Source organism: Hyperolius riggenbachi, chromosome 1 (genome assembly GCF_040937935.1).
Source record: "Hyperolius riggenbachi isolate aHypRig1 chromosome 1, aHypRig1.pri, whole genome shotgun sequence".
NCBI classification, from domain to species: Eukaryota; Metazoa; Chordata; class Amphibia; order Anura; family Hyperoliidae; genus Hyperolius; species Hyperolius riggenbachi.
In genome coordinates this window covers 430,716,595-430,740,869 of record NC_090646.1, presented here as the reverse complement: position 1 = coordinate 430,740,869, position 24,275 = coordinate 430,716,595, and the positions used below count along the sequence as shown (strand labels likewise).

Here is a 24,275-nt window from a genome sequence, read left to right as displayed (position 1 = left end):
AGGCCGACCTCGAGGTCGTCCTTACTGCGCCTGCGCGAGCGCCGCTGTCAATCAAGCCTACGTTGTTCGCAGTGTACTGCGTAGGCGCAGAACTACTGCATTCAGCATTGTATGCCTGACGATTCCTTTAAAATGAGACCTTTCTGTACTGAACACTGTTCCTCTCTTTCACTTTTTATTTTTGAACAGATCAAGTTTATTGTCTTTATAAGAAAAGAGTAAACCTAGAACAACAAAATTAACATTCAGTAACTGGTGCCTCCCAGCATATACGGCAATAAAAAGGCAAAGCTGTTAAGAAATGTCACATATATTAATACCAGTCTTAGTGGCAGTTAGATTAGAGCTTTCACTTCTAGTTACATTAAGTGTTTTATGTTACCATAGTTATCAGAGAAGCTTATTGAAAAACAGATTTCTTTTCCACCGTTTCGTGTAGGTGTATCTTGCCATGCATGTAGGTTCAAACACGCATCCGATGGCTTCAGGGAAAGGGAAGAGATAGAAGAGAGAAGGTAGAGGATGAAAGGGTAGTAAAGGTCTGAGCCTCCTGGCCCCCCACTCAGCATCCTTTTGTATTGTCTTATCGACCCATTCATATCTCATGCAGTCATCCAGAGATGGTTTAAGAATTAATGGGGTCCTAGGCATGGTAGTAGATTTGGGGCCCCCTTGTGGTCCTTTACGTACGCTGGAATGGAGAGAGGTAAAATAAGGTGGCAGATGGGCTCCTTGACACCCACTAGTCCCCAAGCACCTGCCTAGGTTGCCTGGTGGATGATCTTGCACTTGGTTTTCTGCTTCCTTCTATGCATTTAATGAAAGGGGGGGGGGGTAGTAGCCTTTCACTTGACTGCTATTTCCCTCCTGGTGTAATAGTAGAGATATTTAGTCAAAAGCTGTCTATATATATAGTATGAATTGAATCTGTTTTATAAATCCCAGTAGACATTCTTTGGGGGTTCCTCCTCCTTTCAAATTTTAAAGTCAAATATATGTAACTAGCCAACCCGCGTCGTAGCATACGCCGCATCTATCTATCTAATAGAGTACGTGCCTCAACTTTGAAGCAAGAAGAAGTAGGCTTTCCATGAGAAAATGTATGCGTGCTCAAACACCAAGTTTAACCATAGCAAGTCTGGCTTTGCAAATCCGGCCTAATTGGCTATTCATGAGGCAATGCTCATGCAAATATGCATTTGCTTTCGCATGCCAAACTATGCAGGGTCAAAAAACCAATACTGCAAAGTGCTCTCTCGCTGCCTGGGAACCACAGCGGCACCCCGGAGTGGGAGGCTTGGTGGCGCAGCCGCCCCCCCCCCCCCAAGCGTGGCCAGCGCTGGGGAGAGCCATCCGCACCCACCTCCTAATATTAAAAAGTCAGAGTCAGAGCACCCTCCTAAAGGAATTATCCGAAACCAACAATAGTCCGGCTGGAAGAGGATCTTTCACGGATTGACACGGACTGTGATTGGGTCCGTATTGGCAGTGCAATTGAATCAGTTGTCTGGCTGCGATTGAGCCAGACAAGTAGAGAATACACAAGACACCCTGACGGGCGGTTTAGCCCCCGATGGAGGAGGAAGATCAGATATGTGAATATTCATCGGATGACATCAATGATATCTTATTCCCAAGGAGGCCTGGAGGTGGATTTGGCAACGATAATGATAAAGACCTGATTAAGGAATATAAAAGACTAAGGAAGAGGAAGGTGGATCTTGAACTGCATGGAGAAACATTGTCAGAATATTATAGAGAAAAGAAGGATTCCGTATACCGTTACAACCCACCATCAGCAGGAATAAAACTGAATTCTGTGAACGGTGGTGTGCCTTATCGACTAAGAACTCCCTTACATACATGCTGATGATCATTGAAGAAATAAGGGTTTTACTATCAGATGTGGAGAGTGATATTATCGTGATTCAGACCAAGATAGAAGTTGTATCAGAGAGGAGCGAAAGCTTTAAAAAGGATCTAGCAGCATTGGATAAGGACATTGAGGAGTACAAAAGATTCATTCAGCAAAAGAAGCGTGATAAATATAAATTGGTTTGTCTTGATTATAAGGAAGGCCGGGTGTATCCATGGGTACACGGAAATCAACATCCAAGCGGACGACCCTTCCCGTACAGACGATGGCCACAACCGCAGAGGCCACAACCGCAGAAACCACACAAACCAAAACAGAGACCAAGACCAAAGGACTTACCCACCAATATAGAAAGCGATGTCCTCACAGAAAATCCAAGCTCAGACAGCGAAGCCGGAGTAGGATCTTCGAATTCTTTTCAACAGGCCGGAGAAGCAGACGACCCCGGAGGAGCAAGCGGAAAAGCAACAACAAAAAAACACCAAATGGAAACAAGGAAGGTGACCAATCGTGCCCGGTAATTAATCTATCACAAAGATGCCTAGACCCAGCAGAAATGAATCTACTATCTAAGGGACTATCGTTCTGCCCAAATAATCCCAAAAGTGACTTTCAGCTGGAAGTTGATATGTTCAAATTTGAACGTACATTAAAAATCAAGCAATTTTTCTCTAAGCAACCACTAAAGCCGCAGAGCGACGCAGAAGAGGTGAGTCCCTTCAAGTTGAAGAGCAAGTTCATACCACCCGGGGAGTACCCGAGCATTGAAAGTTTTAGCAATATGGTCAAATTTGATACCAAAAGAGGTGAAGGGAACAGGAAGTCGCGCCCTAATCTGACTAGAGCAGAAAAGGATGCGATTAATCGCCTGAGGGATGATGACACCATAATTATAAAACCAGCAGATAAGGGGGGAGCAATTGTGATTATGGATTATGATAAGTACAGAGAGGGCATGGTCACCATGTTGAGTGATAACAGTACATATGCATGTCTGGGCAGTGATCCCACCAATGAAATTAGACAAAAACTGGAGGAATTGTTAAAGTTGGGCCTTAATAATGGTTGGGTAACAGAGAATAAATATGATTATATGCATATTGCTTTTCCACAGAGACCAGTAATATACGGACTTCCTAAAGTCCATAAGGGGGTAAACCCTTTGAAATTCAGACCGATTGTATCTGGAACAGAATCGGTAACACAGCCCTTGGCACAATTCATAGATTTTGTCCTACAGCCCATGGTGAGGGGTCTGCCGGCCTATCTAAAGGACACGAATGATTTCCTAATGAAATTGGGGAATGTAAGGGAAGTAAAAGCGAATACCCTACTGTGCACAATGGATATAGGGGCCCTATACACATCTATTCCAAATATGGCTGGATTGGAAGCAGTACGTTACTTCCTGAATAAGTCTCAGCACCCAAAGATCCCAGCCGAGTTTATCGTTGAGGGTCTGGAGCTCATATTGACATCGAACTATTTTAGGTTTGAGACTCAGTGGTATAAACAACACAGGGGCACAGCCATGGGAAGCTCGGCCGCACCGGCCTTTGCAAATCTCTTTATGGGATGGTTGGAGGAGGAGTTCGTCTATACTTCTGCGCCATACAGTCTCCATGTAATGTGGTGGGCCAGATTTATAGACGATATCTTTGTCCTTTGGAATGGCACTGAACAAGAACTCTATGAGTTTGTGGACTTCCTCAATGGTATATTTGAAGGAATTGTGTTCAACCCCGAGGTATCAGTGACACAGATACCCTTCCTGGATGTAATGGTGATTAATGATGAAGGGGCCCTAACCACAACCTTGTATCGCAAACAGACACATAGGAACACCTTGCTACATTTCCAGAGTGCACATCCCAAACATCTGAAGGAGGGTCTCCCCATATCCCAATTCCTTAGAGTATTGAGGATATGTAAAGACAGTGAGATGTGCAGAACAAACATGGCTGAGATGGAAATAAGGTTTCTGGAAAGAGGATATCCGACCGAGGTGTTAGAGAGAGCAAAGAAGAGGGCACTCGAAATAGCGGAGGGCAGGAGCATAAAGAATGCCAACCCCAGGAAAGGAATACCTTTTGTACAAACACACAATGAAAATGCGGGCTTGGTTAAGAAAGCAACCATCAAAAACTTGGACATTCTCCAAGCAGATCGGACACTTACTCAGGAAATAAAGGAAAGACCAATGTTTGCATACAGGTCCAGTGCTAATCTCAGGAATCTTCTGGTGCAAGCCGACCCCCAATCTAAATATAAAAAAGAATTTGTATTTTCTAACAAAAAAGGTTGTTACAGATGTCACAACTGTAACGTGTGCGATTCCATTATAGTGGGCCCAGAATTCGTGAACCCCAATAGTGGCAAAAAATACAAAATGAATGGGTACTTTAATTGCAATACGGACCATTGTGTGTATATGCTAAAATGCCCATGTGGCCTAGCATATATAGGACAGACCACGAATCCTTTTAAAAAACGCTTCCAACATCACCGTAGTGACATCAGGGTGGCATGGGTAGCCAAAGAAAAGGGTGAGAAATTAGATTACACTAAGCCGGTGGCCATACATTGTGTGGAAAACAACCACAGAGCACACCAGATGAGAGGGGTAGTGATCGAGCAAGTAAATAGGCCCAAAAGGGGAGGAGACTGGGAGAGAAAACTATTACAGCGAGAGGCTTTTTGGATCTTCGAGATGGGGACAGTTGCACCGGGGGGTTTGAATAAGAACAACCCCCTGACATGTTTTTTAGGGGAAAGATAATGTAAAGTTTGGTGTCATCATATGAATATTAACCCCCCCTTTTTTCAGGATGATCTTGTGTTTTTAATCTTTGATTTTATTGATATTTCACTGTATCAGCATGGTTGTGTTGTTCATAGAGTAATATGGGAATTCTGTTTGTTTGCTTTTTCAGATTTGCTCTGGCCACTTTCCCACGATTATCAGTCTGTATGACTCTCCCATATGTGGGGGTGGCACTTCACGTCATGGGGTGCCCCGAGATTGCAGGTGGTAAGTACTAAATTATAATAACGAATGCATTCAGCTCTAAGCCTTCCCTATCTGAAGTGCTCTATGTGCATTAGATGGGGGATTATTGTCTCCCCCTTGTGCGGCCCTGAGGTTTGGTGATAGCTGTTAATGTATTAAGCCATTCATTCATTAGATTAATACCACTAGTCCTGCGGACAGTTGTAATTATACATAGGTATAATGCGTATTGGTTGCCATGGTGAGCGCGCTGGGAGGGATGGAGGCGGAGTTGCGTCTAATGACGCGCCTGCCTCGGTCACCCTGCGCGAACGATCGCTAGTGGTACCTACGGTGTGCACATTGGGAGAGATAGAGGCGGAGTTGTGTCTACGATGCGCCCGCCCCGGTCTCCCTGGACGAAGGCTCAGGCGAGAGGGGCGGAGTCGGGGATCAGTGACACGCCCGCTCTGGTCACTCGTGTACTGCGCATGCGGCTGGCGTTGGTAAGACGCGTGACGCATGCGACACGTGAGCCGCCTGCGCGTCATCGTGGATTGGCTTGGTGACACTGTGCAGAGGGATTGGACACACGTTGGCCACGCCCCCAGGCGGCATCAGCGGCGAGCGTTCTGTGGAATCAGGACGGTGATGAGCAGATAACGGACAGAGGGGGAAGGTATTGGAAATTTGAATGCATGCAATCAGAACGGTAGTATGCCAGTAGCGATCTGGGTGCACCTGATGATGATAGGTACAGTAAACGAACGACAGGGGGGATACCCTGAAATATGCATTTTGCAAGAACAGCCCATAGATTACTCATAGTTGGGAAATGGAGATTGTGTTTACCTATGTTAATAACCATGGTGTCATCTGTGAGGTCACAGCTTTCGAGTGGGGTATTGGGTAGTAGGAGTGTATATAGAGGAATTGACATGAATGTGTGATGTAACCATATGCCTTGAGAAAGGGGGACCCTGCGTGGCTCCAGAAACAATTGTTGGAACTTTTGTGGATACTGGCACAATAAAGGGTGTGCTTTGAACTGTGGTGTGCTGGTGAGATCTTTGAGATTGACTTACGAGCTTGGTATTGCCTATACCGCCTCACCAAGCACCCAAAGGAACGGATGGTGTGCCTGCTTCGCTGGGAGATTACTAATATTAAAAACAGCCACTTACCTTAACGTCCATTGGGTTCTGCTACATGCGCATTAATTTTCTCATGGAAAGCATTTTGTGCAGTTTGTATCCTTTGGAGGCAGGTGGTGGATGGCTTGCTCCGGTGGTGGGAACCCTGGAGTGAGTGCGCCTGTCCTCCCCCCCCCCCCTCTGGAGTGCTGTATGTGAGCCAGCCCTGAGCTCTAAAGCTCGGGGTGACCCATGCTTCTCTCCTTTCTCATGTGGTGCCCCCAAATTAATGCGCATGTAGCAGAACGCAATGGACGTTAAGGTAAGTGCCTGTTTTTAATATTGGGAGGTGGGTGCAGACGGCTCTCCCCGGCGCTGGCCACACTTTGGGGGGGGTCGTCCACGCCACCCAGCCTCCCCCTCCGGGGTGCCGCTGTGGTTTCCAGGCAGTGAGAGAGCCTGGGACCCTGCGGTCCCCCCAGTTGTATAAAAAGGGGGCATTGGGAATTCTCCCCGTGGCGCTCCTGGAGGCCTGGAGCACACCAAAAACTGCTAGCAGATCCGCCAAATTCTAGCAGATTTTGAAACGCTTTTTCTTATTTTTCTGTAGCATTTCACCTAGCATTTTGCGGTTTTGTAAAGCGTTTTTGGTGTAGTAGATTTCATATATTGTTACAGTAAAGCTGTTACTGAACAGCTTCTGTAACAAAAACGCCTGCAAAACCGCTCTGAACTGCAGTTTTTCAGAGCGGTTTGCGTTTTTCCTATACTTTACATTGGAGGCAGAAACGCCTCCGCAATCCAAAAAATGCCTCACCTCGGGAGTATGCGTTTCAGCAAAACGCCTCCCGCTCTGGTGTGCACCAGCCCATTGAAATACATTACCCAAGCGTATCCGCAGCCGCAAGTGGATCGCAAAACGCTGCCGAACCGCTCTGGTGTGCACTAAGCCGGATAGTGCTAATGTAGCATGTAGCAGGGTGACTGCTTTGTGGTATTGGTTTGTGCATGCATTTGCATGAGCATTGCCTCATGAATAGCCAATTAGGCCAGATTTGCAATGTCAGACTTGCTAGGGTAAGGCCTCTTTTCCATGGACTGTGAATAGGGAGTGAAATGGCTCTCAAACTCTCACAACTGCTCACTGCTGCCTGGTAACTGCTTGCTGCTGCCTGGTAACTGCTTGCTGCTGCCTGGTAACTGCTTGCTGCTGCCTGGTAACTGCTTGCTGCTGCCTGGTAACTGCTTGCTGCTGCCTGGTAACTGCTTGCTGCTGCCTGGTAACTGCTTGCTGCTGCCTGGTAACTGCTCGCTGCTGCCTGGTAACTGCTCGCTGCTGCCTGGTATCTGCTCACTGCTGCCTGGTAACTGCTTGTTGCTGCCTGGTAACTGCTTGTTGCTGCCTGGTAACTGCTTGTTGCTGCCTGGTAACTGCTTGTTGCTGCCTGGTAACTGCTTGTTGCTGCCTGGTAACTGCTCACTGCTGCCTGGTAACTGCTCACTGCTGCCTGGTAACTGCTCACTGCTGCCTAGTAACTGCTTGCTGCTGCCTGGTAACTGCTTGTTGCTGCCTGGTATCTGCTTACTGCTGACTGATAACTGCTTGCTGCTGCCTGGTAACTGCTTGTTGCTGCCTGGTATCTGCTCACTGCTGCCTGGTAACTGCTTGCTGAGCACACAGCTCAACAGTCCGTGGAAAAGAGGCCTTAAACTTGGTGTTTGAGGACGCATAAATTTTCTCATGCAAAGTACTTCTTCTTCTTGTTTGAAGGTTGAGGCACTTAGTCTATTATATATATAGATATAGAACACAAGTATAGCATTTACGATGATTTTCAGCAGCAAACCATTGCTTAATGTATGTGAAACTTCATTTACATGAGCCCCTCTTGAAACACAACCTAGAATAAATTCAGAAGCCCCTTTATGTAACAGTGCTGATTTATGAAAAGTATATTTTTCTCTATAATCTGTGCTTTCTTTGTGTTTTAATTGAAAATGTAAACATGCAGCAGAGTTCAAATTATTTATCACTAATGATGTACCATTGCTTGACTGAGTTAATTTTGTTTGGATAAGTTTTTAATCTGTACCCTAAAGTATTAGACTTTAGAATCTGTACATTTCCGGTCCAGTCAGGTTTTTTTTGTCAGTTTCAGGCTCTGTCCCCACTAGAGTGGAGAACTGACATTTTTTGTCCATTCTCTGCTCCCTGCTATGCGGAGAGTAAACGGCACCTATGTTATACATAGGAGCCGTTCACACTTGTCACGCTGCAATGGATCTGCGGTATCCGTTGCAATAAGTGGACAGCACTTCTGTGCAATCCATGATAACCCGGGCCAGGCAGATGTGTACCCCCACATAGCTTATGGGGCAGAGCATCTGAGCTCCAGCTGGATCACTGCGGACCATTACAGCCTGGGGCATTATACTGTCCACTCCCGCTGGCCGCAGGTGATCCGGAAGCAGTGGGAACACATCCTTACCTGACTGGATCGGAAATGTACACCTGTGCAGTGTTCTCCCCAGGGCTCTTTAAGTGGGCGGGCCGCCCGGCTGGTTTGAGATCCCGCCCGCCTACCTTGCTAAAGCAGATGTCATGCTGGCAGAGGGTTTCATTGCCTGCAATAAATCAGTGCTCAGCTCTCGCTATACATTGCAGGAGCGCTCATCTGCCTGCGTGACCTCCTGCTTGTACAGTGATTGGCTGAGCAGGTTGTAAGGGGCAGGGCTGGCTGACTGTCTGTCACCGCCATAACGGAAAGCCTCTTCTATGCCCCGCTTTGCTGGCTGCCTGTGTCTGTTAGCTTGCAGGCAGCTCAGCTAGCAGAGGCAGCCGCCAGGTACAAATAAAAACAGAGCGCAGGGAAACTAGTCCTGTCACAGTTAGGCCCCGTTCACACTTGCGTTTTGGCAAGTAAACGGACCGGATCCTGATTGGATCCTGATCGGATCCTGACCTGATCCTGATCAGAACCGTACGGTTCCGATCCAGATCCGGTCCGTTTGTATCAGGCATGCATCAGGCTGCCATCTGGATCCGTGGGCAAAAAATAGTTAAATATAAATAAAAAAATGTTCGGGTCAGCAGAAGGTGCACCTGGTGCACATGTACAATCAGGTTCCTCCGCTATAGGCCTCACCTCCACCTCCGACATTCTGCCAAACAGCTCCAACACGTCTGTCACTGCTGCTCCACTCCAGACATGCTTGGCCCATGTGTCCCCATCCGAAATGGCCGCTTGGATATGCATAGGAAGTGGGGTAGAACGTCAGGTTTTTGTAGGTAGTGTGTTCTGTGCCTTCCGTTTCCCATTGGTTTCTGCGTTCCTGATGGTGCTGTCAGGCTCAGGTCAGGCTCCGGTCCGGGTGCGTGGGCCGGAGATCCGGACCCAAAAAATAGCTCATGTTGGAAAAGAGTCCGGATCCGGTCCGGCTCCGTACTGTACGGAACGTACGTATGTGAACGTCCGCATAGCCTTTGCATTGCTATGCGGAACGTATGTTCCGTTTGTACAGTATGCGGTCCGGATCAGATCCGGAAAATCCGGATAGCGAACGCTAATGTGAACCGGGCCTTACTTGAGGGCGGCTGGGAGAGAACCTGAAGCTGCAGACACTCTATCCCCCCTCCCCTGAGCGATCGTATCCACACAGAGTCTCTCCTGTGCCCTGGCAGCATGAATCTTCAGCTCCAGATACAGTGCACGGCAAGGAGTTCTGACGCCCCGCCCCCTCTGTTTCCTGGCTGCTTCTCTACAACACCAGCTCCTCTGAAGCATGCCACACTGATGCCGGGAAAAGTTCAGAGCACTGCACATGAGTGGATAATCATCCTTCCTCTGGTGTGAGTGAAACCACTGCTAATCTTCACTTCTTATTTGATATCGTGCATAGTCTGCTGAGTACACGGAGCTTTCAAGCTAGTTAGCTAGGGGACCTGTGAAAACAAACAATGGCTGCAATGTGGATTAGATGACTTGCTGGGGATGGAGGCTGCTGCTGATGCTGTCTGTCTCATCTGCCTGCTTGGTTGCCTATAAGATGTGGAAACATGACTTGATTTTTAGCAACTGGCCAATTCAATCACAGAGATCAGTTGTGAAAAGTTTGCCTAGGGCAGTAAAAATTACAAATCTGGCCCTGGCTGTACTAGCTGGACAAAGTATGTTAAAAGTTGCTGCTGCTGCAAAAATAGTAAAAATGGAACATATATCCAGTGTTGAGGGTATGTGCAAGTGGCTTGAAAGGACAGTGTGTGGGGGTGATTCTTGCAGCGTTCACATGCAAGTTATTTCATATGGATGTTATTTGCTGCTGGGGTAGAGGGGTATTGCAGATAATTTAGTATGATACTGACTCCTGTTTACTATCTGCAATACCGCTTGACCCCAGCAGCAAATCACAACCATATGAAAAACAAAAATCACCCCCTTTATGAAATGCAACACCCCTGTATGAAACGTGAAATTAACCCCCCCCCCCATATTAAATGCAATAATCTCCCCAGTATGAAATGTAACTATAACACCCATATTCTGTGTTCTCTCCAGGCTCTTTTAGACGGGTGCATCACCTAACTAGTTTTGGCTGTCATCAGCTCGCCTCCTCATCCTCTTCTTATGCTGTAAGTAGAGTTGCACTGGTCCAGCATTCCCACCTCACACCCCACCCGGCTACTTTTTCATGCCACCCGGCTGGAAAAAAATCCTGGGGAGAACACTGCTGTGTGAAGCACAGCCAGGCCCAGATTTACATCACCGGAGCCTATAGGCACAGATGTCCTGGCACCCTAGACTTTGCCCTCCATGAGCCTACATACCCTGCTGCATCGCAATTGTGCTGTCTGGCCCCACTGTCACTTCTTCCTTTCTTCCCTTGCCCATCCTAGCTACAGCATTAGGTAGCCAGAGGTACCCTCAGTATTAAGTAACTAGGCTTGCTCCCAACTGAAGGAAGATCTCGCCAGTGGAATGCCGAGAGCTCCCATTTACGCTCTGCTCTGGACTCTGCATAGGGAAGGAAGAAAGGATGGCACACCTTACCGTTGATATTCTGGGTGCATAACCAGGATGCCAAGCCACATCCAACACAATACAGAAGTCCAAAGTTGGTTTGCACACCAGTAAATTTTCAAAATGCGTCTTTATTCCTTAGTGCATTGGTCAGCACAGTGTATTGAGAATTGTTTCGGGGTCACGGCAGGTCCCCTTCATCAGAAAGTGCACGGTGGATCCCCTTCTGATGAACAGGACCCGCCGTGGCCCCCAAACAATTGTCAATACACTGTGCTGACCAATGCACTAAGGAATAAAGACGCATTTTAAAAACTTACTGGTGTGCAAACCAACTTTGGACTTCTGCATAGGGAAGGAGGGAAGCACTAGGGGAGGAGAGTCAACCGCCTTTCCATCATCAGGAACCTGTAGGCACATGCCTACAATGCCTTATGGTAAATCCAGCCCTGAACACAGCCATAGAGACACATACAAAACTGGCAGGACAGGACTGAACCGGAAATGTACAGATTTATGTTTGAACATATCCAATCCACAGAAACGCATACAAAACTGATGCCAAGGACTGGACACCTTTAGACTGCAAGGCCTTTTGGCCAAGGCTCTCTTCCCCTTTTGTCTCACAATGCTGTGTAATGGGTGTACATACCTCCCACCCCAGTGTAAAATCTGTTGTTGATTTTTCCACTGCATCAGCTGTAATCCACCCTTGTCTTGTATTAACTGTTGTATTGTTTATTTTGTAATGTTATACCATGTATGCTGTTGTACAGCGCCATGGAAGGTGCTGGCGCTATATAAATCAATAATAATATTATGTGTGAATCAAGCCAGTTAGTGCCCTCAGTATTGCTGTATTGATAGATTTTTCCCCAGTGTATGGGATGGCCACTCTCCCCTGGCCCTATCCTACTCCGGGGCCTAAAACTAGGCGCACACACCAGATGGAACCACTCTCCCCTGGACCATCCTACTCCGGGGCCTTAAACTAGATGCACGCAGCAGTGGTGCGTTGCTGCCAGGAGGCCCAGGTAAGCTACTCAGAGTGGAAGAGGGTAAGCGGCAGCATGACAAGGCAGTGGCCACTGGGTTTTCATAAAGGAGGACACTGGGACATGGCTACCTAATTTTAATATCTGGGGTATAAGGCTGCTATATACAGCGGGATGCAAACGTTTGGGCAACCTTGTTAGTTGTCACGATACAAAAATATCACTTAAATATATCATATAGGAGACACACACAGTGATATTTGAGAGGTGAAATGAAGTTTATTGGATTAACAGAAATTGCTCAATAATTGTTTAAATAAAATTAGGCAGGTACATACATTTGGGCACTGTTGTCATTTTATTGATTCCAAAACCTTTAGAACAAATTATTGGCACTCAAATTGGCTTGGTAAGCTCAGTGACCCCTGACATACATACACAGGTGAATCCAATTATGAGAAAGAGTATTTAAGGGGTCAGTTTTTAAGTTGCCCTCCTCTTTTAATTTTATCTGAAGAGTAGCAACATGGGGGTCTCAAAACAACTCTCAAATGACCTGAAGACAAAAATTGTTAACAATCATGGTTTGGGGGAAGGATACAGAAACATGTCTCAGAGATTTAACCTGTCTGTTTCCACAGTTAGGAACATATTGAGGAAATGGAAGACCACAGGCTCAGTTCAAGTTAAGGCTCGAAGTGGCAGACCAAGGAAAATCTCGGATAAACAGAAGTGACGAATGGTGAGAACAGTCAGAGTCAACCCACAGACCAGCATCAAAGATCTACAACATCATCGTGCTGCAGATGGAGTCACTGTGCATCATTCAACTATTCGGCACACTTGACACAAGGAGATGCAGTATGTGAGAGGAAGCCTCTTCTCTGCCCACAGCACAAATAGAGCCGCTTGAGTTATGCTAAAGCACATTTGGACAAGCCAGCTTCATTTTGGAATAAGTTGCCGTGGACTGATTAAACTAAAATTGAGTTATTTGGGCATAAAAGGGGTGTTATGCATGGAGGAAAAACAACACAGCATTTCAAGAAAAACACCTGCTACCTACAGTAAAATATGGTGGTAGTTCCATCATGCTGTGGGTCTGTGTGGCTAGTGCAGGGACTGGTAATCTTGTCAAAGTTGAGGGATGCATGGATTCCACTCAGTATCAGCAGATTCTGGAGACCAATGTCCAGGAATCAGTGACAAAGCTGAATATATGCCGGGTTGGATCTTTCAACAAGACAACAACCCTAAACACTGGTCAAAATCCACTAAGGCATTCATGCAGCGGAACAAGTACAATGTTCTGGAATGGCCATCTCAGTCCCCAGACCTGAATATCATTGAAAATCTGTGGTGTGAGTTAAAGAGAGCTGTCCATGCTCGGAAGCCATCAAACCTGCACGAACTACAGATGTTTTACAGAATCCAGACTCTCATTGAAACCTACAGGAAGCGTTCAGAGGCTGTAATTTCTGCAAAATGAGGATCTACTATGATTTATATTAATATTCAATTCATTTCTCCTTTGTGGTGCCCAAATGTACTGTATGCACCTGCTTAATTTTGTAAAACAATTATTGCACACTTTCTGTAAATCCAATAAACTTAATTTCACTTCTCAAATATCACTGTGTGTCTCCCTATGTCAGGGGTCCCCAAACGTTTTTGGTCGAGGGCCGGGTCAACATACTTCAGACTGCTGGGGGGCCGGACCATACATAAAATGATGTAGAAGTCTTGGCGGGCCAGACAGTGAAGCATACCCAGGTGACAACCTGCAGTCCAATTGGACAACAGTATCACCTGATGTGGAATTTGATTGGAAACATGCAAATTACTGCTTTCTGGCTTCATTCTATATGGGGACCACCAATATTTAGAGATGTAGCTGACTGCATCTATAATACATTTTGTGTATGGGGGACCGGTAAAAAAGCCTCAGGGGGCCACATTCGGCCCACGGGCCTTAGTTTGAGGACCAATTTTACACAGGAAAATTATGACAATTAACAAGGTTGCCCAAACTTTCGCACCCCACTGTATGTGAAATATTAAGCTACTGCATCTTTTTATTTGAAGATTGTGTTTGACTGTAGGAAGGTGAGGTGGACTGAGCTATGGTGTGAGGATGGGGGCAGGATTAAATTCTCCATCAGGGTCAGAGGTCTGTAGGTATGCCACTGGCTGTGGGCGGGGTAGTTGCTTATGGAATCACTGTAGTGATATAAGAACTCTGTACTAAAAGTTTTCTAGTACTTTCTAGTAAGGTTGCTATCTGTGGCACTTCTTCAAGGCTTCTGTAAATGCTCTCAATATCTCCATATGCTTGTGGTAATATTCTGAGGATTTCCTGTGCCCATTATTTCTCTCCTTTAAAGAGAACCCGAGGTGTGTTTAAAGAATGTTATCTGCATACAGAGGCTGGATCTGCCTATACAGCCCAGCCTCTGTTGCTATCCCAAACCCCACTAAGGTCCCCCTGCACTCTGCAATCCCTCATAAATCACAGCCGTGCTGTGAGGCTGTGTTTACATCTGTAGTGTCAGTCTCAGCTGTTCCCTCCTGCATAGCTCCGGTCCCTGCCCCCATCCCTTCCCTCCAATCAACAGGGAGGGAAGGGATGCAGGCAGGGACTGGAGTTCTGCAGGAGGCGGGGAGAGCAGCAGACTGACACTATAGAGATAAACTCAGCCAGCTCTGACAAGCTGTTTGTCAGCAGCGTGGCTGTGATTTATGAGGGATTGCAGAGTGCAGGGGGACCTTAGGGGGGTTTGGGATAGCAACAGAGGCTGGGCTGTAGAGGCAGAGCCAGCCTCTGTATGCAGATAATATTCTTCAAACCCACCTCGGGTTCTCTTTAAGAAGAATTCAAGCTGATGCTATGAGGTTTGAGGCCTATATCAGATTGTCTGACACATTTCTGTACTGATTGATCTGAAGAAGCCGGTTAACCCTGCAAAATGTGTTGTTCTTGCTTCATATGCTAATAAAATCATTTTTTCAAGACATCATTAGTCCATTGGTCTATTCTTCTGAGGTATAAGCCAACCACCACTTCTCTTTTTAACTAGTCCCGGACTGGTGAGGGATATCTGATTTCCAATTATATACAGACATTGTGCTGATTGCCAATAATGTTTTATGCTTGCAAACCTATGTCTGAACTGAATTTCATTTTGTTTACCACTGCCAGACTATTTTAATTTGTTTGTCTTGACTTGAATTATTAATTTTCTATGGTTTGATTTGTTGTTGTGACATTCAATAAAGTGAATTTTCTGTGAATCGCACAGGGTCATAAATGCCAAATGGTTCCCCTTTTTATACTTTAAATCTCAGATCTACTCTATAGAAAGGCCTTGACTTCTGACCTGGAACTCTGTTCCCCATTTTTGCTTTAACCAATGAGAGCCTCATTACTGGCAGTTAAGGTGGTCAGACTGGTCAGTGGATGGCAAGAGAGACAAAGCAGTACTCCAAGTCAGAAGTCATAGTGACTATGCAGAGTGAGCCTGAAATTTGTAAAAGCTTCCGACAGTTTAGGAGCCATAGGTTAAGTGTAAAAGAGAAACACTGGGGCTTAGTCATTGCAGGAATTAAGGTAATTTGATAGCTTGCAAACTTTTCAGTTATCCACTGTCTTGATTTGTTATTGAAGATACAGGAAACTAGTAGCCCATGGACACACAATTAATTGATTTGCATTTGTGAGTGTGGAGTAAAAATAAATTATGTCATGGTATTTATGTCTAGGCAATTAGCGCAGTGCCACTTTTTGTTCTTCTGTATTCAGAAAGCAATTACCACGGGAACTGGTTAAATACAGAGAGAGACAAAAAAATGTCAGTTGCTGAAGAACACTTGGAAGCACCATTCGGGAATACATTACTTCAAATCTGTTTTAGCACCATACAAAACAATTAGTTTCAGTTTCTATAAAGTGCTCTCCAAAGACTGTATTACTCCTGTGTTGAAAACGTATCTTTTATATTTCAAGGAGCACCAGATATCAGCACAAATAGGGCTGGGAAGCAATGGGGCCCAGTGTTTGTTAGGGAGAGGGCACTTGCTGATTAAATGTTTAGGCATTTCCCCATAATGTCAGGCCACTGTGATAAAGGATAGGACAGAAATTTCACAGATGATCAGTAGTACAGCAGGATGCACGTACTATCTTTATCATAGTAGTGGAGTGAGATCTTCACATGGTACAGGCAGGTAAAACCAGGGCCGGTGCTAGACTTTTTGCTGCCTGAGGCAAACTTGTGAGGATCACCCCCCTCCCCCCCCCCCCCCCCCGAATTGGAATGATCGCACAGCACCTGACAATTTGCACCACACATTATAGCTGCGGTGAGCACCCCAAAAACACCTTCAGTATAGGTAGGTAGCCAGGTATAGGTGCCCCCAGTATTGGTAGCTAGGTACAGTTGCCCCCAGTTTAGGTTAGCCAGGTACTGTTGCCCCCAGTATAGGTTGGCCTGGCACTCTCTTCACTTCCTGTTTCTGCTTGGTGCTGCCCCCAGAATTCTGCCTGAGGAGGTTGCCTCACCTGGCATCATGGGCAGACCAGGCCTGGGTAAAACATACATGGGCATAGGAATATTCAACCAGCAAACGCCCGCCACACTTATAGGCTCATAGGGCTCCTAATACTATAACACGGAACACTACGACTTAACTTTTAACGCTTGCTGTACTGGAAAATAAGCGACTTCAGATAATTTCTTAGTAGGGCTAGTATTATATATTGCTATATACTGTATATGGTTATCTCTTCTTGAGGTTGATTCACATAACAGCAGTAATATTACTGTGCACATACAGTGCATGGCAATATTACCCTTATTATGGTAGTAAGTACCAGTAGTTACGACTCGAGGTACTCAAGTAGCGCGACAGTTACTTCTGTTATGCTGGGGATACACGGTACGTTTCTGTACCGTGTATCGAACAGCTGATCTGGCCAGCTGATAATATTCAGCTGGTCCGATCACGCTGCTCGACCCCCGCTCGATCCCCGCCGGCGGACAATGGCAGGGAATCGAGCAGCTGATAAGGAGCGCTGGCGGGGACGAGCGGTAGTCGATCCGCACGGATCGTATTCCCAGCATAATGCATGTAACTAATGGAAATGCTCTTTAGTTATGCACGTTGGCGTAGCAGCAAGCATGCTACTCGAGAACCACGAGTCGTGCTAATAGCGTAACTCACAGTTCTTGCTGGCATTAGTAAAGGTAATATTGCAGTGCGCTGTGTGTGCACAGTAATATTACCACTGTTATGTCAGTCACACCCCATGTCACATGTCACAATTTCGGGATAACTGATAGATCCGACAGACACCCCGAGCACTCTCCTTCCATCTAAAATGTGCTACCACTTGGGCCATGCAGAGTGTTGGCAGTGAAACGTACCCTCACCTGTTCACCGCCACAGTCTTCCTGTGTCCTCTCTCCATGTACAGTATGTGGTCATATATAACGGGGAAGCACATCAGATGGGGAGACATGGGGGCCCAGCAGGCAGTGGTGGATCCACATGGTAAAATCTATTGAAAATCTGTGTACAGTGTGTGTCAGTAATAGTTCCCTCTCTGATCAGATTTAAGTGAGAGGAATCTAATGGTCGATTTTGGTGGCTATCTATTAGTGTATAGCCACCTTTAAAGTTACATGTTGCAGATATACAGCTTTTGAAGTAATCTACTGCTAAAGCCATTAATACAAATATGTAGCGAATTAAAAAAACAATATTAAATTAGATACTGTCCTATGGAGAAGGGAGGCTGTGGATTTCATAGAACCTTTCCTGTCCTTTCTTGATGTCCTCATTCCAGCACCGTCCACCGTTTAAATTTTCCGCTTCTGGGAACCTTTGGAAGGCTTCAGAAGCAACGGCTCCATACTGACATTGGCCTCAATCCTCAAGATCATGCTGGAGATAGTAAGGCAAGAGTAAACTTACCACCACACAGTGAGAGAGTTATCTTATCTCTTCATTCTTTAAGGCTCGTACACACGTCTGATCAAAGGCAACGACGGGTCCGTCGTCACCTCCCGCTGGGCGGGTTTTCAGCAGACAGTACAGCGTGTGTACAGTCTGTCGGTGGACTGATAAGGCTGTTTCTGAGCGATCCGCCCGGTGGATTATTAGTCCACCGACAGACTGTACACATGCTATACTGTCTGCTGAAAACCCGCCCAGCGGGAGATGACGACGGACCCGTCGTTGCCTTTGATCAGACGTGTGTACGAGCCTTAAAGTTACCTCCTCTGTAATTAAGTTACCTCCTCTGTAGTTATTTTCACACTTAGTTAATTAACAGCCTGTCTTTAACTTTAGAATTCTGAAGTTATTTTGAGGGTTGAAGAGTTAACTTAAAGACAGAAGAGTTAACTTTGGGTTTGCCTGAGGTAAAATGTTTCCTGAATACTACATGCTTCATCACCATGGTGATAACTATAGAAACGTTATTAAAGACTAGAGATAAGCTTAGTGAATTGAGGCCAATGTGTGAGTACATGCTTACGCATGCGCAGTACGGAGCCGCCCGTCATCGGTGGCACTCAGAGACATGACGGCTTCCGAAGCCTTCTGAGGAGCTTGGAAGGTGTGTTCGACCAGTTGATCAAATACCTGCGAGGGGGTGACAGCGCTGGAACAAGGACACCAAGAGAGGACTGGGAAGGCTCTATATGATCTAGAGCCTTTCCTCTCCATAGGTAAGTATCTGAGTTTTTTCTTACATCCACTTCAGTTTCACTTTAAATGCCAACAAGACGAGTGACAAGTGAGGTGTATACTGATGAGAAGATTGGTGAAAGAGACTTTTAGCATGGCCAAGGCAATATATGACACTGTAGATCTCTCGGTGATGCATCAGAAAAGAGGCTGTACACATGCTAAATTTTGGGCTGAGACACCCTGACCCTAAATGCAGTGTTGTTTTTAGGCACAACCATTCTAGGCCTGCGCCTGGAGCGCCACTAAGAGCAAAGGGCGCACTTCTTGCCCTTACATGCTCCTGGCGTTACCCCCATTAAAATAGTGGGTCTCTTGCTGGCTACTTTCTCCACCCTCCATGAGGTTGCATACATGGCTGGCCAGTAAGGAGGATGTTAGGAGCCAGCAGGAGAAAGAAGACCTGCCTCCTGCACAGTGGAAATGGAAAGCCTGGCTGTACTGCATTGTACACCATGCAGCAGCTGTTAGCCTTGGGAAACAGACACTGTCCCCTGGTCTGCAGAGTGAAAAGAGGAGAGCCAGGCTCTGTCCTAAGGGTAGGAGGAGTGGAAAGTGCCCTGCAGCAGCTTTCCGCATATGGAACAAGGCTTGGCTCTTGGCCTGAACATGTGGTGCTGTTAGTAAGGAAGTGAGAGAGGAGATGCAGCTGTTAGTCTGGCACACTGACAGAGAAGAGGAATTCCAGCATATCCTTCCATCCACCATGAAGTACGGTAAGTTCTATCTACCACTCTCGTCACCCACTACCCACTGTCTCTAAACTAGCCGCATCAATTGTAATGCCGATCAATTTGCAGCAAAAAATGATTGATATTATAATTGGACCAGATGAAAAATTCAGTCAATCAGACACGGCAGTGGAACGGCGGTAGATTGCCAGTCCAAGGCATTGTAATACATTGCACTGAATGTAAGAGTGAACCACTATGGTTTGCTAGATTTTAACTAGATTTCAAGATGAAATCTAATGAAAATCTGTGTGCCGTGTATGGGGGGATCCCTCTCTGGTCAGACTCAGATCAGGGAGGGATTGATCTGTTTGCCACATGATTAGTAGCAGAAGTGTTGGAAGTTTGAGCAGTATGTGTGGTGTTATAGTAGTAGTGGTAGTAGAATGTCCATAAATTTACTGATATTCTACTGTCCTTGAGTCCAAGCAGGTGCAACCCAGAGCTCCAGCTCCCAGCTGCAGCCATATCTCTCCTCTCCCAGGGCTTGGGCGGTTCTTACACTCAGGCCCCAATAGCAGCAGCTGTATCTCTGTTGCTGGACCTCGCTCCCCCGCCGCTCCCAGACCTGTGTCATTGCGGAAAAGCTAACCAAAAGTATGAAGAATGTATTTTATGGGGGCAAATGCTGCCTGAAATCTCATATGTGTGTTTTTAGGGGGAAATTGCTGCCTACAACCTAATCCCTGCCATAATGTCACTAGCATTTATTATGTAGGACACTGTGGTCTCTGAGTTCATTAGGGTGAGAAAACCCACTTATCATATCAGTGCTTTTGTTCTGTACATTTAATACCACTATTGGTACCGAGCGTTTATTGTACCCGTCCGTCCACCGTGTAGTCTCAAAATAATTTGGCCCTCCATGTCCATGAACTTGGACCGCACTGTTCTAGAATATTGTTATTTTATACCACTTGATACTTTTTCCTGAAATTTAAATTTGTAGAGGCAAGTGGTTTCCAGCCTCTGGCCTGTAGGTGTCACTATTACATTATCTGCAATGAATGTATATCAGAATTCCTTTCAGTTTCTGTGGTTTGATTCTCCTGTGTGCAATGAGAAAACATCCTGGATCTGTTAATAAATCACTGCTGAGCTTCCACATTACAGGGGGCACCGGAAGGCAGGGCCACAACACTGGGGTTTTGAAAAAACTGGAACACAATTGAAGCAGTACTACAGTGGCTTGCAAAAGTATTCGTCCCCCTTGAAGCTTTCCACATTTTGTCACCTTACTGCCACAAACATGCATCATTCCAAACATTTTTTACAAATAAATAACTGCAAAGTGGGGTGTGCGTAATTATTCGGCCCCCTGAGTCAATACTTTGTAGAACCACCTTTTGCTGCAATTACAGCTGCCAGTCTTTTAGGGTATGTCTCTACCAGCTTTGCACATCTAGAGACTGAAATCCTTGCCCATTCTTCTTTGTAAAACAGCTCCAGCTCAGTCAGATTAGATGGACAGCGTTTCTGAACAGCAGTTTTCAGATCTTGCCACAGCGTCTCGATTGGATTTAGATCTGGACTTTGACTGGGCCATTCTAACACATAGATATGTTTGTTTTAAACCATTCCATTGTTGCACTGGCTTTATGTTTAGGGTCATTGTCCTGCTGGAAGGTGAACCTCCGCCCCAGTCTCAAGTCTTTTGCAGTCTCCAATAGGTTTTCTTCCAAGTTTGCCCTGCATTTGGCTCCATCCATCTTCCCATCAACTCTGACCAGATTCCGTGTCCCTGCTGAAGAGATGCACCCCCCGAGCATGATGCTGCCACCACCATATTTGACAGTGGGGATGGTGCGTTCAGAGTGATGTGCAGTGTTAATTTTCTGCCACACATAGCGTTTTGCATTTTGACCACAAAGTTCCATTTTGGTCTCATCTGACCAGAGCACCTTCTTCCACATGGTTGCTGTGTCCCCCACATGGCTTGTGGCAAACTGCAAACGGGACTTCTTATGCTTTCTGTTAACAATGCCTTTCTTCTTGCCACTCTTCCATAAAGGCCAACTTTGTACAGTGCATGACTAATAGTTGTCATATGGACAGAGTGTCCCACCTGAGCTGTAGATCTATGCAGCTCGTCCAGAGTCACTATGGGCCTCTTGACTGCATTTCTGATCAGCGCTCTCCTTGTTCGGCCTGTGAGTTTAGGTGGATGGCCTTGTCTTGGTAGGTGTACAGTTGTGCCATACTCCTTCCATTTCTGAATGATCGCTTGAACAGTGCTCCGTGGGATGTTCAAGGCTTTGGAAATCTTTTTGTAGCCTAAGCCTGCTTTAAATTTCTCAATAACTTGATCCCTGACCTGTATTGTGTGTTCTTTGGACTTCACGGTGTTGTTGCTCCCAATATTCTCTTAGACAAACTCTGAGGCCCTCACAAAGCAGCTGTATTTGTACTGACATTAGATTACACACAGGTGCACTCTATTTAGTCATTAGCACTCATCAGGCAATGTCTATAGGCAACTGACTGCACTCAGATCAAAGGGGGCCAAATAATTATGCACACACCACTTTGCAGTTATTTATTTGTAAAAAATGTTTGGAATCCTGTATGATTTTCATTCCACTTCTCATGTGTACACCACTTTGTGTTGGTCTTTCATGTGGAATTCCAATAAAATTGATTCATGTTTGTAGCAGTAATATGACAAAATGTGGAAAACTTGAAGGGGGCCGAATACTTTTGCAACCCACTGTATTTAGTAAAGCGTACAGAAGTCATGGCATTGTCAACAATTGAAATAAATACTTTATATTGCCATTTCCGATGTATGATTAAATTGCTATTTATAAATTGTCTTATCACAGACCCCTCTCCACAAGACTGATGAAATCTATAAATTAACCTCTTGAGGACCACAGGTTTATACCCCCTAGTGACCAGGCGATTTTTTACAATTCCACAAAATATCTGAACACATACGGGTTACCAGCCGCCTTAATGTGCCAAGTATCAAAATGTATTATTCAGTAAAGGACATACATAATCTCTAATAACACACATATGAAAAAGAGCAACCATGATTCAAAAATTTAAAATTGCGTATGCAAAAACTAATGTGGCCATCAAAGCAGCAATGATAATTAATGTTCCATTTTGATAATACATATGGACAATCCCACACTTGCATACATCAAGCATCCTGCGCATTCATACTGGTGCCATACAGATAATAAGCTGTTATAGTGGGGGCCCCCCTTAATGTTTCCACAATCCGGCAAGTTCCATGCAACAGCCACTGATAATGGAGTTAGATAATCCCCTGATTCAGTGTCCACAACTAACCATTGAGCTGAGCGGGTGTGTTATTAGAGATTATGTATGTCCTTTACTGAATAATAAATTTTGATACTTGGCACATTAAGGCGGCTGGTAACCCGTATGTGTTCAGATATTTTGTGGAAGTATTATAGTGTTGGGGTTTGCCCCACCCATTATCTTTTGTGTGGGTAAGATGGTCAAGTATTGAGGAACTACGGCCACAGGCGATTTTTGCCCATTGGCCTCGATTCATAAAAGTGCCTGCGAGCGGGGAAAGTCGAGCGGGGAAACACCGCTGTCGGTATTTCCGCCTTCAGGGTGGTAATTCATAAAAATGTTGCCTGTTGTGACAGGCGTGTGGAGATACTCCGCTGTAGGCAGGCGTTAGGCTGTCGGGAGACATGCGGAAGCCGGAGAAGCAGGCGGAATCCCTCCGTGCGGTGTTCTCTCTGCAGCTGCTTGGGAGGTCTGTCCCATTCACTGCAACGGATTCCGCACGCTTCTCGCCACATCAGAGGTAGCGGTAATACCCGTCTGCATACCGCTACCTCTAATTTTTATGAATTGACCACTTGTTACTTTTGCTGTGATAATCACCGTGCAAGGCGGTGATTTATCACTTTGCTCGCGAATGTCGGCTTTTCATGCGGAAAAGCCTTTATGAATACAGATCTTGCTGTGTGGTCGGTAAAGTGTGCCGTTTTCTGCATTCCCGCATGCGGGAATGCTTTATGAATCGAGGCCATTGTCTCTATATTGTTAGATTTTTTACAATTCAGCACTTCGCCACTTTAAATATTTATTGCTTGGTCAAACAACTTATCACCCAAATTCATTTTACCTCCTTTTCTCGCCAATAATAGAGCATTTTTGGTGGTCTCTGATTGCTGCTGCAATTTTTATTTTTATTAATTTAGAAAGTTATTATTATTATTATTATTTTTATAAAATATCCCTTTTTTCCTTTATTACAGCCTGCCAGCTCCAATCACGGCTGGAAGGGTGTTGATGGATTCCCGCTCTGTTTACAAGCAGGGAAGGCACAAGCGTGTTCCCTGCTAATCCCAGAGGCGCTTAGAGACTGTACTGTGTGTACTCCTATTTGTTATTGCCTGAAGAAGCGGGAATATACCCGCGAAACACGTTGCCAGTTGTTTCTAGGAGTATGTGAATAAATTGTGACTACCTCAATCGACAGTGTCGTGTCTGTTTTGGAGTGACTGGTCCACCACCGATTTTAGCATATTTTATCCTTGTCTCGCCTCTGTACATCTTTTTCAAATCAAGATATACACCCATGGTGGAAGGGTGGTACACCCTCTTTTTCCTCTATCCACAGAGAGCGACATCTTAGTAGAGATGTAGCAAACGATTCCTGAACCGTTCGCCGGCGAACATCTCTGAATCCCTGGGGCTTTTACCACTTCCAGGTCGATCTGACCCGGAGTAGTACGCCTGCGTTGCCCGGTGAAGCGCGTCCTAGATCGCGCTCCTGTTGCCGGGCACT

At 45.7% G+C, this 24,275-nt stretch overlaps 1 long non-coding RNA gene across 4 annotated transcripts in view; it reads left to right on the top strand.

The window, feature by feature from the left end:
- LOC137518848 (uncharacterized) overlaps positions 1-23,945 on the top strand; it is a 93,380-nt gene extending 69,435 nt beyond the window's left edge. For 2 of the 4 annotated variants that reach the window (XR_011020911.1, XR_011020915.1), the window contains exons 3-5: positions 4,810-4,907; positions 10,555-10,628; positions 23,743-23,945. This is a non-coding gene — a long non-coding RNA (uncharacterized lncRNA). Of the gene's footprint in view, positions 1-4,809; positions 4,908-10,554; positions 10,629-12,652; positions 14,400-23,742 lie in introns of those variants that run through there. The other 2 variants (XR_011020913.1, XR_011020914.1) reach the window with 2 other exon arrangements.
- Positions 23,946-24,275: the final 330 nt, after the last annotated feature.